Raw genomic sequence first — 15,938 nt, 5'->3', positions numbered from 1 at the left:
CCAATCTGGAGATAAATTAAAAGTACAAAGGTTATTTTGAACCCCAAGAAATGTTTTGATCCACACATTCTATACACCAGAGGAAAGCCATATTCAAGGGCTATACGTTTATAATTATTTCGTGACTGTGGCATAAATCTGCGCAACAAGGGAGGCGAAAAAGCTACCCCTCACCCTAAGGGAGAAAAAGGCTAAAACAGTAAGTTTCTCTTCAAATAATGACACTACACGGTGGCCCATATCATATCCAAGACATTAATGGATTCGCACATACTATAAACCAACGGCACGCGCTAATCAAGGGCTGAACATTTATAATTATTTCGTGACTGTGGCATAAATCTGCGCAACAAGGGCGGCGAAAAAGGTACCCCTCACCCTAAGGGAGAAAAGGGCTAAAAAGTAAGTTTCTCTTCAAATAATGACACTACACGGTGGCCCATATCATATCAAAGACATTAATGGATTCGCACATACTTTACACCAACGGAAAGCGCTAATCATGGGCTACAGTTTCGTATTTTTGTTTGGTGTCTGTGGCTTGGATCTAAGCGATGCAAGCCGACAAAGGAGGGAGCCATTTTCGGCAATTTTGGGCAAGTTTGAAAACGCCAGGAAACGGAATGACGAAAATGATTGGCATACAAGTTCGCTCAGAGTCTGTGAACTTGACCATTATTCCTGAACTAGGTAAGCTAGAGAAATAATCTTGGGGCTTGTGTGCGGCTTGAAATTTATCGCATCCGATGATCAACTTGCGGAGACCATGCATCAACTCCGTGGTCCTCAAAAAAACGTTTAAGCAAGCCTACTCCGATTGGTTGGCACGAAGAGTGTTTTCCGGACGTCAATATTAGCCATTCTGGAGATAAATTGAAAGTACAAAGGTTATTTTGAACCCCAAGAAATGTTTTGATCCACACATTCTATACACCAGAGGAAAGCCCTATTCAAGGGCTACACGTTTATAATTATTTCGTGACTGTGGCATAAATCTGCGCAACAAGGGCGGCGAAAAAGCTACCCCTCACCCTAAGGGAGAAAAAGGCTAAAAAAGTAAGTTTCTCTTCAAATAATGACACTACACGGTGGCCCATATCATATCAAAGACATTAATGGATTCGCACATACTTTACACCAACGGAAAGCGCTAATCATGGGCTACAGTTTCGTATTTTTGTTTGGTGTCTGTGGCTTGGATCTAAGCGATGCAAGCCGACAAAGGAGGGAGCCATTTTCGGCAATTTTGGGCAAGTTTGAAAACGCCGGGAGACGGGGTGCCGAAAATGGTTGGCATACAAGTTCGCTCAGAGTCTGTGAACTTGACCATTATTCCTGAACTTGGTAGGCTAGAGAAATAATCTTGGTAACTGTGTGCGGCTTGAAATTTATCGCATCCGATGATCAACTTGCGGAGACCCTGCATCAACTCCGTGATCCTCAAAAAAACGTTAAAGCAAGCCTACTCCGAATGGTTGGCACGAAGAGTGTTTTCCGGACGTCAATATTAGCCATTCTGGAGAAAAATTGAAAGTACAAAGGTTATTTTGAACCCCAAGAAATTTTTTGATCCTTACATACTATACACCAGAGGAAAGCCATATTCAAGGGCTACCCGTGTATAATTGTTTCGTGTCTGTGGCATAAATCTGCGCAACAAGGGCGGCGAAATAGCTACCCCTCACCCTAAGGGAGAAAAAGGCTAAAAAAGTAAGTTTCTCTTCAAATAATGACATTACACGGAGGCCCATATCATATCCAAGACATTATTGGATTCGCACATACTATACACCAACGGCACGCGCTAATCATGGGCTACAGTTTCGTATTTTTGTTTTGTGTCTGTGGCTTGGATCTAAGCGATGCAAGCCGACACAGGAGGGAGCCATTTTCGGCAATTTGGGCAAGTTTGAAAACGCCAGGAAACGGAATGACGAAAATGATTGGCATACAAGTTCGCTCAGAGTCTGTGAACTTGACCATTATTCCTGAATTAGGTAGGCTAGAGAAATAATCTGGGTACCTGTGTGTAGCTTGAAAATTACCGCATCCGATGATTAACTTGCCGAGAACCTGCTTCAACTCCGTGATCCTCAAAAAAACGTTAAAGCAAGCCTACTCCGAATGGTTGGCACGAAGAGTGTTTTCCGGACGTCAATATTAGCCATTCTGGAGAAATTGAAAGTACAAAGGTTATTTTGAACCCCAAGAATTTGTTGATCCACACATACTATACACCAGAGGAAAGCCATATTCAAGGGCTACCCGTGTATAATTGTTTCGTGTCTGTGGCATAAATCTGCGCAACAAGGGCGGCGAAATAGCTACCCCTCACCCTAAGGGAGAAAAAGGCTAAAAAAGTAAGTTTCTCTTCAAATAATGACACTACACGGTGGCCCATATCATATCCAAGACATTAATGGATTCGCACATACTTTACACCAACGGAAAGCGCTAATCATGGGCTACAGTTTCGTATTTTTGTTTTGTGTCTGTGGCTTGGATCTAAGCGATGCAAGCCGACAAAGGAGGGAGCCATTTTCGGCAATTTTGGGCAAGTTTGAAAACGCCGGGAGACGGGGTGCCGAAAATGGTTGGCATACAAGTTCGCTCAGAGTCTGTGAACTTGACCATTATTCCTGAACTTGGTAGGCTAGAGAATAATCTTGGTACCTGTGTGCGGCTTGAAATTTATCGCATCCGATGATCAACTTGCGGAGACCCTGCATCAACTCCGTGGTCCTCAAAAAAACGTTTAAGCAAGCCTACTCCGATTGGTTGGCACTAAGAGTGTTTTCCGGACGTCAATATTAGCCAATCTGGAGATAAATTGAAAGTACAAAGGTTATTTTGAACCCCAAGAAATGTTTTGATCCACACATTCTATACACCAGAGGAAAGCCCTATTTAAGGGCTACACGTTTTAGTTATTTCATGACTGTGGCATAAATCTGCGCAACAAGGGCGGCGAAAAAGCTACCCCTCACCCTAAGGGAGAAAAAGGCTAAAAAAGTAAGTTTCTCTTCAAATAATGACACTACACGGTGGCCCATATCATATCAAAGATATTAATGGATTCGCACATACTTTACACCAACGGAAAGCGCTAATCATGGGCTACAGTTTCGTATTTTTGTTTGGTGTCTGTGGCTTGGATCTAAGCGATGCAAGCCGACAAAGGAGGGAGCCATTTTTGGCAATTTTGGGCAAGTTTGAAAACGCCGGGAGACGGGGTGCCGAAAATGGTTGGCATACAAGTTCGCTCAGAGTCTGTGAACTTGACCATTATTCCTGAACTTGGTAGGCTAGAGAAACAATCTTGGTACCTGTGTGCGGCTTGAAATTTATCGCATCCAATGATCAACTTGCGGAGACCCTGCATCAACTCCGTGGTCCTCAAATTTTTTTTTAAGCAAGCCTACTCCGAATGGTTGGCACGAACAGTGTTTTCCGGACGTCAATATTAGCCATTCTGGAGATAAATTGAAAGTACAAAGGTTATTTTGAACCACAAGAAATGTTTTGATCCACACATACTATACACCAGAGGAAAGCCCTATTCAAGGGCTACACGTTTATAATTGTCAAGCATCTGAAAGCACACAACTTTTTGTGACAAGGGTAGTTTTTTCTTTCATAGTTATCTCGCAACTCCGACGACCAATCGAGCTCAAATGTTCACATGTTTGTTATTATATGCATATGTTGAGATACAGCAAGTGGGAAGACTGGTCTTTGACAATTACCAATAGTTTCCAATGGCTTTAACAGAAACTGGCCACCCCAAAATTTAATGTAAGAAGCGTCACTGCGGTAATGCTTCTCTGATTGTGTTTCTATATGAACTATTCTTCCTATTATGACAATGAAACTCTGAAAATCTAATGTCAAAAAAATTTAAGTGGTAAGAAGTACAACAGCTTTGGAAATACATTGCATCGTTTGAGAAGTACACACGTCCGAGTATGGAAAACGGGGTACCACTTTTTATTACCCTCAAATTGAGTATAAAAGCATTACCGCAGTAACGCTTCTCAGATTGTATACCTATTGTATCCTATTTTGACTAAATTCTTTACAGTTGGACCATATTGAACTCTGGAATGCCATAAAACTTTATACATGCGGTGAGGAGTAGGGCCTACAGCAGTTGGATAGTAGACCATATAATGCAAATTTTAGAAGAACAAAATTATACTTCGCTTCTTGGTACAAATGCTTGACCCCCCCCCCCCCGATCATAACACGCATTACCGCGGTAATGCTTCTTAGATTATATTCCTATATGGATTATCCTTCCTATTTTTTATTCTCCCAAAAAAATTAAAATGAGAAGCGTTAAAGGGAAGGTACACGTTTGGTAGTTACTCAAAACAATTAACTTAAAAACTGACTTGGTATTACGAGCATTGGAGAGCTGTTGTTGGTATAAAAATTGTGGGAAACGACTCCCTCTGAAGTAACGTAGTTTTTGAGTAAGGGGTAATTTATAACTAAAATATTAAAAGACTTCTAGCTAAAAGTATTTTATTCCTATCTGAAAGCACACAAAATCGTTCAACAGAGTGTTTTTTCTTCATCGTTTTCTCGCAACTTCGATGACCAATTGAGCCCAAATTTTCAAAGGCTTGTTATTTTATGCTTATAATGGGATACACCAAGTGAGAATACTGGGCTTTGGCAATTACCAAACGTGAACAGTGCCTTTATAAAAAAAATGCCTCCCAGATTGTATTCCTATAGATAATATTCAACTTTCAAATAATGGGTCAGTAAAAACTTATAACTGCGGTGAAGCTTAGTACACAGCTTTAGATAATATTGCATTTTGAGAAACATTTCACCTTTTTTGTACATATGGGGATAAAAAAGGGGCAACAGTTTTGAACCCCACTCACAAACTGAACATAAGAATCGTTACAGCGGTAATGCTTTCCAGCTTGTATTCCTATATATAGGGAAAATTCTTCCAATGTTGAGACAAATGACACAGGTTTTTAAAAACGCAATCACTTTTTGAAATGATTTTTTTGCAGATTAATTCTACAGGTTTGAAGTTCTGGAATAAAGAGTCGTTAACCAACGGTCTTTAAAACAAACACTTCTCAAAACAGATGTTTTACTGTGTACTATCTCTTTAATAAAACTTCCACCGTGCGAAGTTTCAAATCATATCAAGGGAAATTACTGACTGGGCAAATTGTAAATGACTTTGGGGTGAACAAAGACAAATTCACTGGAGTGGGATACAAACCAAAGAACTTAAGGTTTTGCTGGATTTTTTATAGGTTAACAAATCATAATTCACACAGGCCCCTTTTCATTTGACATTTTGACAAAACAATGCACGGTTGTTTGACAGGGCGGGGTATTTCTATATATATATATTTTTTTTTTACAATGATCAGTCTACATCACACAGTTGTTTCCTGTTTCACATGACCAATGCATTTATTTTACTAAAAAGCCATACTTGTACACTGAATGTTAAACTCTATTTTCTCTGCCTCAATAAATGGCTTTGTTTATTGGTTATCCTTTAAAAAAACAATTGTTTGTACTTGATTTCATGAAGATAAATGTAAAATTGAATGAATAAAAACCTGGCAACATAAATTGAACATATTTAAAACTTACTATAGCTTTATTAGACCCAATGGCAAAAGAAAACACTTCAAAGTAAAGTGATTGATAATTATGTTAATGAGCATTACTAGCAATGACATACGGATACTAAAAATAACATATATGCCAGGGAGCTGATACACAGTTGAGTTACGATAATTCATTAAAGTTCATAAACGGCAAAGAAAGCTTAGACGGAAGTTTTACTGAAAATTCATGAAGTTTTACTAGCTAGGCTTTTAAGCGTAGAATGCCTAGAAACGTGGAGTACGCACGCAATAGCCAATCGCCGCTAACCCATGAAATACGCTTGCCCTATACACAGAATTACCTGCTTCCGTAAGCGCTGATTCTCTGCTTACGGTAAGCAGTGCCATGAAATTGGGCCCAGCTGGAGCTGTTTATAACCGGCTTTCTGTGCTAGCCTTTAAGCGTAGAATGCCTAGAAACGTGGAGTAGGCACGCGCAAAAGCCAAAATTCGCCGCTAACCCATGAAATACGCTTGCCGTATACACAGAATTCCCTGCTTCCGCAAGCGCTGATTCTTTGCTTACGGTAAGCAGTGCAATGAAATTAGGCCCAGCTGGAGCTGTTTATAACCGGCTTTCTGAGCTAGCCTTTTAAGCGTAGAATGCCTAGAAACGTGGAGTAGGCACGCGCAAAAGACAAAATTCGCCGCTAACCCATGAAATACGCTTGCCGTAGACACAAAATTCCCTGCTTCCGTAAGCACTGATTTTTTGCTTACGGTAAGCAGAGCCATGAAATTGGGCCCAGCTGGAGCTGTTTATAACCGGCTGGCTTCCGCGTGTCAGGCTTACGTACGCCAATATACTCATGCCGAACGCGCAATTCATAGCTTTTAGTAACAGGGCAATATCTATTTCTAAGCGCGCGCGAATATCTATTTCTAAGCGCGCTTTTTAACAAAAGGGCATTTATGAATGGGAATAAAAGAGTAGTGACTTGTTTTTAAACGTATGTTACCGTGCGATAAAGGCCCTCGCCTTCTGCTCGGGCCTTTATCACCTGGCAACGACCCTGCTGGTTTTAAACGGCCAATAAAGAACTCGTCGCTTCCCTTTTGTTCCCCTATCAAATGTCCATCAATTGAACAGATAAACAGTTCTTGAACTTGGTTCATGAACTGATCTAATGAACATGTTATGAACTGTTTAAGGCATGTTCATGGACTGATCATGAACATTCGGGAAAGTTCATCGAGTCAAATTCCATCTTACCTGATGGGGTAGATTGGTTAGATGCATATAGCTATATATACATACGTATATACAGCTGTATTGTTTGATGACAATTAGTTAACAACAGGGTGGACCACGTGAAGGTTGTCATCTCCCACCCCACAAAAGGGATCGTAATACATCTGTGTGTAACCATTACAACAATTGCTTCTTTGTAATGTTACCCCTCTCTGATTATTATTTATTATTATTATTAATTTATGTTATTATTATATTATAAAACCTTGTTCATGAGTACTCTATACAACTAAGACAATGGCATGACCTTTGTAATTATAAAACCTTGTTAATGAGTACTCTATACAGCTAAGACAATGTCATGACCTTTGTTATTATAAAACCTTGTTAATGAGTACTCTTTACAGCTAAGACAATGTCATGGCCTTGTATTTATAAAACCTTGTTAATGAGTACTCTATACAGCTACGACAATGTCATGACCTTTGTAATTATAAAACCTTGTTAATGAGTACTCTATACAGCTAAGACATTGTCATGACCTTTGTAATTATAAAACCTTGTTAATGAGTACTCTATACAGCTAAGACAATGTCATGACCTTTGTAATTATAAAACCTTGTTAATGAGTACTCTATACAGCTAAGACAATGTCAAGACCTTTGTAATTAAATCACCTCATTAATGAGTGCTCTATGACATTGTCATGACCTTTATAATTGAAATAACCTCGTTAATGAGTACTCTGACATTGTCATGAACTTTGTAATTAAATCACCTCGTTAATGAGTACTCTATGACATGTTCTTGACCTTTGTAATTAAATCACCTCGTTAATGAGGACTCTATGACATTGTCATGACCTTTGTAATTAAATAACCTCATTAATGAGTACTCTATGACATTGTCATGACCCTTGTAATTAAACAAACTCGTTAAATGAGTACTCTTAAACAACCTCCATAGTCACACAACACAATGTCATGACCTTTCACATTAAAAGCTTTATTAAGAGTTACCAACAAAACATGGTGGCCACCATGTAAGCTACCCCAGAACAAATACCATGTAAACAATTAGACTAATAAATAATTGAAAGACAAATTAAGTAGTAACAATACAAAACTTAATGTCTAATAAACACTTGAACACACTCCTTAAAAAAATTGTTCCCTTTTTATTTGTTATGAACTTACTACAAATAAACTTATGTTGTTTCGTATTTTGTAATGAGCAAACTGCATTACAAATTAACTTAACTTGTTTCACGGTTGTAATGCGGTACTTCATTGCGCACATGAAAAGTTTACATACTTGCAATAAGGTACTTCATTGCAAGCATGTTATAATTACATGATTGTAATGAAGTACCTCATTACAAACATGCAGTTTTTGTATGTGAATACATGAACTTGTATAGTACCTCGATACAAGTTTAACATGTATTCTGTCTACATACTTGTAATGAAGTACCTCATTTCAAGTATGTTGACAATAATTCGAAAAGCACATATACTTCGAAGAATTAATTAAACGAAATGTGAAATCTTCACAAATCTTGTTGTGTGTTTTTTTAAGTGACATAATATCTAGCCTATGTGGCTCCATACTGCAGAAGGAAGGCCTCTTCATCACCATTCCACCTTGATCTTTCTTGTGCTTGTTGCATCCGAGTGACGCTTGTAAATTCTCTGATGTCATCCATCTATCGCCAACCTGGTCTGTCTCTTCGTCTCATTCTTGTTCTTGGGGTTCATTCTGTTGACAATGTGTCCATCTGTTGTCATGACGCCTTAGATGAGGTGGTGATGATGATGTTGTATGCTATGCTGATTTTTAATGGTACTGCATAAGGTGGCTCAGCATATTGATGTGTCCAACTCAAAGTTGTTCGACTGTGTTAGTTCTGTATTATGATCAAAAAACGAAAGAAACTACAGTTAGATTGCGACTTGGATTTAAAGATCGAAGATTTGTGCATAATAGTAACAATAATGGCTTTTTATAAAGCATGCATATCCCTCACTCAATGACGCTCCTGGCGCTTTAACATGCAGTATTCGTGCAAGGTAAATGGGACTAACTTTAATTATGAGACCCAAGAAATGTCTATTTTATGCACTTCAATGGATTTCTAAACTTTCAACTCAAGCTTAACTAAAAGACATCTTACCTTCAAATTCCATTTGGGACCCTGGTATGTAGCTGCCTCAAGCCATGATGTATCTCTCTCTCTGTACTGTGATGTCACATCTTCATGGTCCATGTTGACGGGATGGCTGGAAAGCAGTTGTCACAATCATCTGAAAGAAAATTACAATGTACTACATCAGTACAAACCATATAAAGACATAGATCATCAGGGGCAAATTTCATAGAGCTGCTTATAGGCACAAAAAGGATCCAAGCATAAAAAAATAGAAAACTGTTTTAGCAATATTTTCTGCCTAAACAGCTCAATAAAATTGGTACCAGATGATCATCACAGTACTGCTTAAAAGGAAAAAAATGCTTAAACTGACATAAAACTCTTCATAGATCCACAAAAAAAACTTGGCTAGGACAAGCACTTTGAAAGGCATTTATCGAAGGAAAGGAACCTTGTAGGGGATGGGACTTCCAACACCATTTGGGGGTCTAAACCAACATGTTTTCTAAGAGGGACCAAGTGTTAAACCGAGACCCCTTGAATTAACAAGATCATTTTCTAGCCATCTACCAATGTTTGATGTGCTTCAATCATATGGGATGATGTCCTCTAGGCAGGCACCCTCTGGGATGTGGCTTGTAGTCAGGCACCCTCTGGGATGTGGCTTGTAGTCAGGCACCCTCTGGGATGTGGCTTGTTGTCAGGCACCCTCTGGGATGTGGCTTGTAGTCAGGCACCCTCTGGGATGTGGCTTGTAGTCAGGCACCCTCTGGGATGTGGCTTGTAGTCAGGCACCCTCTGGGATGTGGCTCGTGGTCAGGCACCCTCTGGGATGTGGCTTCTAGTCAGGCACCCTCTGGGATGTGGCTTGTAGTCAGGCAGATGGTTCCAGTTCACCGTCGCCGTGGAAAATAAAAGACAAACATAAACAGTGAGAAAAGTGCACTTCGAAACAGAGTTGTTCATGTTAAGTTTATGACTGTCAGGTGTACAAAAATGGTGTGCGTGGTTGTTACATGACGTGTAAACAATGACGGATGGTGTAGAGTTAGAGATTAAGATGTCACATGCAAGCATGCTGGGATATGAGCTTAGTAGATTTAGGTTAGTGTGCAACGCTGCGCAAGCAGTAGTTGGGTAGGACGTGCAAGTTTGGTTAGTATAGCAGAGTTATAAATAAATTAGTGATGGTAAGGATGTGGCTTGTAGTCAGGCACCCTCTGGGATGTGGCTTGTAGTCAGGCACCCTCAGGGATTTGGCTTGTAGTCAGGCACCCTCTGGGACGTGACTTGTAGTCAGGCACCCTCTGGGATGTGGCTTGTAGTCAGGCACCCTCTGGGATGTGGCTTGTAGTCAGGCACCCTCTGGGATGTGGCTTGTAGTCAGGCACCCTCTGGGATGTAGCTTGTAGTCAGGCTCCCTCTGGGATGTGGCTTGTAGTCAGGCACCCTCTGGGATGTGGCTTGTAGTCAGGCACCCTCTGGGATGTGGCTTGTAGTCAGGCACCCTCTGGGATGTGGCTTGTAGTCAGGCACCCTCTGGGATGTGGCTTGTAGTCAGGCACCCTCTGGGATGTGGCTTGTAGTCAGGCACCCTCTGGGATGTGGCTTGTAGTCAGGCACCCTCTGGGATGTGGCTTGTAGTCAGGCACCCTCTGGGATGTGGCTTGTAGTCAGGCACCCTCTGGGATGTGGCTTGTAGTCAGGCTGGAAAGCAGTCGTCATAATCATCTGAAAGAAAATTACAATGTACTACATCAGTACAAACCATAAAAAGATATAGATCACCAGGGGGAAATTTCATAGAGCTGCTTATAGGCACAAAAAGGATCCAAGCATAAAATAATAGAGAACTGTTTTAGCAATATTTTCTGCCTAAACAGCTCAATAAAATTGGTCCCAGATAATCATCACAGGACTACTGCTTAAAAGAAAAAAAATGCTTAGACTGACATAAAACTCCTCATAGATCCACAAAAAAAAACTTGGCTAGGACAAGCACTTTTAAAGGCATTTATCGAAGGAAAGGATCCTTGTAGGGGATTGGACTTCCAACACCATTTGGGGGTCTAAACCAACATGTTTTCTAAGAGGGACCAAGTGTTAAACTGAGACCCCTTGAATTAACAAGATCATTTTCTAGCCATCTACCAATGTTTGATGTGCTTCAATCACATGGGATGATGTCCTCTAGGCAGGCACCCTCTGGGATGTGGCTTGTAGTCAGGCACCCTCTGGGATGTGGCTTGTAGTCAGGCACCCTCTGGGATGTGGCTTGTTGTCAGGCACCTTCTGGGATGTGGCTTGTAGTCAGGCACCCTCTGGGATGTGGCTTGTAGTCAGGCACCCTCTGGGATGTGGCTCGTAGTCAGGCACCCTCTGGGATGTGGCTTCTAGTCAGGCACCCTCTGGGATGTGGCTTGTAGTCAGGCAGATGGTTCCAGTTCACCGTCGCCGTAGAAAATAAAAGACAAACATAAACAGTGAGAAAAGTGCACTTCGAAACAGAGTTGTTCATGTTAAGTTTATGACTGTCAGGTGTACAAAAATGGTGTGCGTGGTTGTTACATGACATGTAAACAATGACGGATGGTGTAGAGTTAGAGATTAAGATGTCACATGCAAGCATGCTGGGATATGAGCTTAGTAGATTTAGGTTAGTGTGCAACGCTGCGCAAGCAGTAGTTGGGTAGGACGTGCAAGTTTGGTTAGTATAGCAGAGTTATAAATAAATTAGTGATGGTAAGGATGTGGCTTGTAGTCAGGCACCCTCTGGGATGTGGCTTGTAGTCAGGCACCCTCTGGGATGTGGCTTGTAGTCAGGCACCCTCTGGGATGTAGCTTGTAGTCAGGCTCCCTCTGGGATGTGGCTTGTAGTCAGGCACCCTCTGGGATGTGGCTTGTAGTCAGGCTTGAAAGCAGTCGTCACAATCATCTGAAAGAAAATTACAATGTATTACATCAGTACAAACCATATAAAGACATAGATCATCAGGGGCAAATTTCATAGAGCTGCTTATAGGCACAAAAAGGATCCAAGCATAAAACAATAGAGAACTGTTTTAGCAATATTTTCTGCCTAAACAGCTCAATCAAATTGGTCCAAGATGATCATCACAGGACCACTGCTTCAAAGAAAAAATGCTTAAACTGACATAAAACTCCTCATAGATCCACAAAAAAAAACTTGGCCAGGACAAGCATTTTTAAAGGCATTTATCAAAGGAAAGGAACCTTGTAGGGGATGGAACTTCCAACACCATTTGGGGGTCTAAACCAACATGTTTTCTAAGAGGGACCAAGTGTTAAACCGAGACCCCTTGAATTAACAAGATCATTTTCTAGCCATCTACCAATGTTTGATGTGCTTCAATCACATGGGATGATGTCCTCTAGGCAGGCACCCTCTGGGATGTGGCTTGTAGGCAGGCACCCTCTGGGATGTGGCTTGTAGTCAGGCACCCTCTGGGATGTGGCTTGTAGTCAGGCACCCTCTGGGATGTGGCTCGTAGTCAGGCACCCTCTGGGATGTGGCTCGTAGTCAGGCACCCTCTGGGATGTGGCTTGTAGTCAGGCACCCTCTGGGATGTGGCTTGTAGTCAGGCAGATGGTTCCAGTTCACCGTCGCCAGAGAAAATAAAAGACAAACATAAACAGTGAGAAAAGTGCACTTCGAAACAGAGTTATTCATGTTAAGTTTATGACTGTCGTGTACAAAAATGGTGTGCGTGGTTGTTACATGACATGTAAACAATGACGGATGGTGTAGAGTTAGAGATTAAGATGTCACATGCAAGCATGCTGGGATATGAGCTGAGTAGATTTAGGTTAGTGTGCAACGCTGCGCAAGCAGTAACTGGGTAGGACGTGCAAGTTTGGTTAGTATAGCAGAGTTATAAATAAATAAGTGATGGTAAGGTTGTGGCTTGTAGTCAGGCACCCTCTGGGATGTGGCTTGTAGTCAGGCACCCTCTGGGATGTAGCTTGTAGTCAGGCTCCCTCTGGGATGTGGCTTGTAGTCAGGCACCCTCTGGGATGTGGCTCCTAGTCAGGCACCCTCTGGGATGTGGCTCGTAGTCAGGCACCCTCTGGGATGTGGCTTGTAGTCAGGCACCCTCTGGGATGTGGCTTGTAGTCAGGCAGCCTCCGGGATGTGGTTTGTAGTCAGGCACCCTCTGGGTTGTGGCTTGTAGTCAGGCACCCTCTGGGATGTGGCTCGTAGTCAGGCACCCTCTGGGATGTGGCTTGTAGTCACGCACCCTCTGGGATGTGGCTTGTAGTTAGGCACCCTCTGGGATATGGCTTGTAGCCAGGCTGGAAAGCAGTCGTCACAAACATCTGAAAGAAAATTACAATGTACTACATCAGTACAAACCATATAAAGACATAGATCATCAGGGACAAATTTCATAGAGCTGCTGATAGGCACAAAAAGGATCCAAGCATAAAATAATAGAGAACTGTTTTAGCAATATTTTCTGCCTTAACAGCTCAATAAAATTGGTCCCAGATGATCATCACAGGACTACTGCTTAAAAGAAAAAAAATGCTTAGACTGACATAAAACTCCTCATAGATCCACAAAAAAAAACTTGGCTAGGACAAGCACTTTTAAAGGCATTTATCGAAGGAAAGGAGCCTTGTAGGGGATTGGACAAGTGTTAAACCGAGACCACTTGAATTAACAAAATCATTTTCTAGCCATCTACCAATGTTTGATGTGCTTCAATCACATGGGATGATGTCCTCTAGGCAGGCACCCTCTGGGATGTGGCTTGTAGGCAGGCACCCTCTGGGATGTGGCTTGTAGTCAGGCACCCTCTGGGATGTGGCTTGTAGTTAGGCACCCTCTGGGATATGGCTTGTAGCCAGGCTGGAAAGCAGTCGTCACAATCATCTGAAAGAAAATTACAATGTACTACATCAGTACAAACCATATAAAGACATAGATCATCAGGGGCAAGTTTCATAGAGCTGCTGATAGGCACAAAAAGGATCCAAGCATAAAATAATAGAGAACTGTTTTAGCAATATTTTCTGCCTAAACAGCTCAATAAAATTGGTCCCAGATGATCATCACAGGACTACTGCTTAAAAGAAAAAAATGCTTAAACTGACACAAAACTCTTCATAGATCCACAAAAACAAACTTGGCTAGGACAAGCACTTTTAAAGGCATTTATCGAAGGAAAGGAACCTTGTAGGGGATGGAACTTCCAACACCATTTGGGGGTCTAAACCAACATGTTTTCTAAGAGGGACCAAGTGTTAAACCGAGACCCCTTGAATTAACAAGATCATTTTCTAGCCATCTACCAATGTTTGATGTGCTTCAATCACATGGGATGATGTCCTCTAGGCAGGCACTCTCTGGGATGTGGCTTGTAGTCAGGCACCCTCTGGGATGTGGCTTGTAGTCAGGCACCCTCTGGGATGTGGCTTGTAGTCAGGCACCCTCTGGGATGTGGCTCGTAGTCAGGCACCCTCTGGGATGTGGCTCGTAGTCAGGCACCCTCTGGATGTGGCTTGTAGTCAGGCACCCTCTGGGATGTGGCTTGTAGTCAGGCACCTCTGGGATGTGGCTCGTAGTCAGGCACCCTCTGGGATGTGGCTGCGTAGTCAGGCACCATCTGGGTTGTGGCTTGTAGTCAGGCACCCTCTGGGATGTGGCTTGTAGTCAGGCACCCTCTGGGATGTGGCTCGTAGTCAGGCACCCTCTGGGATGTGGCTCGTAGTCAGGCACCCTCTGGGATGTGGCTTGTAGTCAGGCACCCTCTTGGATGTGGCTTGTAGTCAGGCAGATGGTTCCAGTTCACCGTCGCCAGAGAAAATAAAAGACAAACATAAACAGTGAGAAAAGTGCACTTCGAAACAGAGTTATTCATGTTAAGTTTATGACTGTCGTGTACAAAAATGTGTGCGTGGTTTGTTACATGACATGTAACAATGACGGATGGGTGTAGAGTTAGAGATTAAGATGTCACATGCAAGCATGCTGGGATATGAGCTGAGTAGATTTAGGTTAGTGTGCAACGCTGCGCAAGCAGTAACTGGGTAGGACGTGCAAGTTTTGGTTAGTATAGCAGAGTTATATAATAAGTGATAGTCAGGCACCCTCTGGGATGTGGCTTGTAGTCAGGCACCCTCTGGGATGTGGCTTGTAGTCAGGCACCCTCCGGGATGTGGTTTGTAGTCAGGCACCCTCTGGGTTGTGGCTTGTAGTCAGGCACCCTCTGGGATGTGGCTCGTAGTCAGGCTCCCTCTGGGATGTGGCTTGTAGTCAGGCACCCTCTGGGATGTGGCTTGTAGTCAGGCTTGAAAGCAGTCGTCACAATCATCTGAAAGAAAATTACAATGTACTACATCAGTACAAACCATATAAAGACATAGATCATCAGGGGCAAATTTCATAGAGCTGCTTATAGGCACAAAAAGGATCCAAGCATAAAATAATAGAGAACTGTTTTAGCAATATTTTCTGCCTAAACAGCTCAATAAAATTGGTCCCAGATGATCATAACAGGACTACTGCTTAAAAGAAAAAAAATGCTTAAACTGACATAAAACTCTCCATAGATCCACAAGAACAAACTTGGCTAGGACAAGCACTTTTAAAGGCATTTATCGAAGGAAAGGAACCTTGTAGGGGATTGGACTTCCAACACCATTTGGGGGTCTAAACCAACAAGTTTTCTAAAAGGGACCAAGTGTTAAACCGAGACCACTTGAATTAACAAGATCATTTCCTAGCCATCTACGAATTTTTGATGTGCTTCAATCACATGGGATGATGTCCTCTAGGCAGGCACCCTCTGGGATGTGGCTTGTAGTCAGGCACCCTCTGGGATGTGGCTTGTAGTCAGGCACCCTCTGGGATGTGGCTTGTAGTCAGGCACCCTCTGGGATGTGGCTTGTAGTAAGGCACCCTCTGGGATGTGGCTCG

The sequence above is a fragment of the Asterias rubens genome, chromosome 10 (assembly GCF_902459465.1).
Source record: "Asterias rubens chromosome 10, eAstRub1.3, whole genome shotgun sequence".
NCBI lineage: Eukaryota > Metazoa > Echinodermata > Asteroidea > Forcipulatida > Asteriidae > Asterias > Asterias rubens.
Note: the sequence above shows the minus strand (reverse complement) of the source record.